The 2,448-nt window shown below is 57.8% G+C and overlaps 1 long non-coding RNA gene across 1 annotated transcript; it reads left to right on the forward strand.

Moving 5' to 3' along the window:
• On the forward strand, positions 1–2,374 carry LOC117284315. Its single transcript, XR_004515385.1, has 3 exons — positions 1–46; positions 1,170–1,271; positions 1,967–2,374. It is a non-coding gene; the product is annotated as an uncharacterized LOC117284315 (long non-coding RNA).
• The last annotated feature ends 74 nt before the right edge of the window (positions 2,375–2,448 follow it).

The raw sequence follows: 2,448 nt of genomic DNA on the forward strand, positions 1-2,448 counted from the left end.
CACCTAGCAGTGCAGACCAGGGACTGACTCTCCTCCAGGCAGGCAGGTGAGGACCTGGGGATGGGAACAGGGGAGGGACCAGCCGGTGAGGGTAGGTCCGCGTCCCAGGCCCATCTGCCTGGGAGGGAGTCATCTCTCCCGGCATTAGCCAGGGCTTAGTGACCAAGGAAAAGGGCACCAAGGGGATTGAGGCCTCTGGGGGGCAAAAATGCTGCAAGCGTGGACGAGGGGTGGGCATCTGTGGGGCTGCTAGGCCCTGAGTCGGCCCACACTAAACTCCCAGATAATTCCCCACCCTCACGCGCTGGAGAAGGCAGGTGCTGTTTAAGGGGGTGGGTGATAATAACTTGGTGCTTTTCAGCCCAAAAAAGGTGAACCTCTTGGGAAGAAAGCACATGAATTGTCATTGGCAAGGACTCCAGGAGGCTCTGCCCCACCCGCAAAGCCCCCTGACTTGCCAGGAGTGACCCCCGATCACTCTGACTAGGGTAACCCCAGCTGCGGGAGACCTACCACCGGGGCTGGGTGGACTGAGAAGTGGAGAACCAGCCACGGAGGTGTCGCCAAGAGGGGAAGCTACTGGGGGGTTGGGGACGGCGTGCCAAAGGCCTGGAGGAGAAATCCCGGCACTCTGGAAGGCAGAGGCAGGCAAATCTGAGCCCAGCCTGAGTAACTTAGCAAGACACTATCTCAAAATTTAAAAAATAAAAAATGAAAACAGCTGGAGAGGTAACAGTGCAGAGGTCCCAAGTTGAATCCCCAGTACAGAGGACAGAGATCTGGAAAGCTAGGGATTGTGGAAAAGGCTGTGGTTCGAGGAGCAGATGAACAGGTGGCCAAATGGGGAATGATGGAACAGTTGAGGCAGAGCCATGGATGCCACACTGCGAGCCCCGCCTCTGCCCATCGCCTGTGCTGCTTCCTGTCCGCTCTGCTCACCAGGGAGACTGTTTCCCAGCTTCGGCCTTGAAGGGGCTCCTAGAGACTGTCCCTTTGCGCAATCAAATGTCAACCCCAGCGGGCGGCCACACTTTCCAGGGCTCCGGTCCCTGGTTGGCTCTCAGCCTGGTGGGATCTGGGACCCAGATAAAAGGTGCCATGACCCTGCCGGAGTCAGGGGGGTGGCAGGGCAGGATGCTGAGCTGCTTTCCTTTATTTTTCTTTCTCAGTCCACAAAGGCCAGGCCTGTGACCTTGCCGTCCCTCCACTGCCCCTGCTGGATCCAGATATCCGGAATGGCCCGCTGGTGGTACTGCCTCCTCCAACTCCTGGTACCTAAGCTGTGGAAAAGAGATTTGGGGACTTCAGAGGGTTTCAAAGATGGTAGGGTTCCAAGTGGTCACCCTACATCATGAGGCCATGGCAAAGGTTGTGAAAGGAGAGCCTGGGCATAGAAACAGAGTAAAAGCACCCACAAGGTGCTACCCCTCTCACACTCACTCACCAGCTTTATTTTTCACAAGGCTGAATAGCTCAGGGAAGAGGAGTGACACTGACCCCAAAGCCTGCAGTTTCCATGGCAGCCCCCTGAGCACACAGTAGGCATTCAGTGATTGCACGAGGGGAGGCAGCACCTGGCCAAGCCCCACCTGTGTTCTGCTCTCAGATCCAAAGTCTCCCTGGCCCTTCCTCCGACTTCCCAACTGAATCGAGGAACCCTGGGGCCGCAGGTTGGTATGAAGGACCCCCCTCCTCCAATGCCAAGGAAGAGAAGAAATGAGGCTAAGTTCAGACCCCACAGTGGGAGGTGTGGACGGAAAGCTCCACTCGTGTCCATCTCATTCCCGTGGCACAGATCTGGAAAGGCTCTGGCAAGGGAGCAGGATTTACCAGGTCACAGAATATAAGGAGGGGCCAGGTCCGTCCAGACCCAAAAGACTCCCAGCGCTGTGTCCTTGGTTGGCCCTGCCTGCAGAAAGGTTGAAAGCCCACAAAATGTGCTCCCACACCCTCTTCTGCCCTCCAGACCCAGTGGACCCAGGAGAGGTGGTGGAGACCAAGGATGTGATTTGCAAGTTCCCAGGGCAGCGGCTCAGCTGGTGGGAAGCCCAAGAATCCTGCGAACAGCGCTTTGGCCACCTGGCCCTGGGGCCTCCCGATGAAGTTCTTGTTCCACAGCTGCGTGACGCAGTCTGGTTGGGCCAAAGAGAAACCATTCTGCGGAGACCCCCTCGGAGGCGTGAGTGGGGGCCTGGGGTGAGGCGGGGGCTCTGGGGCCCTTCAGAGACGGGAGCCCACGATGACAATCCTTGTGGAAAGCACTCAAAGTAACACTTCGCTGTAGCTCTAGGTTCCCTTGCCTGGACTGGAAGTAGGGGTTGTCCTTTGGGCAGGGAACCTAGTACCCTCGTTTCTTCTTTTCCCGAGGCGGGAGGCACCCCAAATCCCAGGAGGGGCACCACAGCTGCGGCAAATCGCATTCAGAAGCTGGGTGGGGGTGCCGCTAGG

The sequence above is a fragment of the Fukomys damarensis genome, unplaced genomic scaffold (assembly GCF_012274545.1).
Source record: "Fukomys damarensis isolate Sample0158 unplaced genomic scaffold, DMR_v1.0_HiC HiC_scaffold_36, whole genome shotgun sequence".
NCBI classification, from domain to species: Eukaryota; Metazoa; Chordata; class Mammalia; order Rodentia; family Bathyergidae; genus Fukomys; species Fukomys damarensis.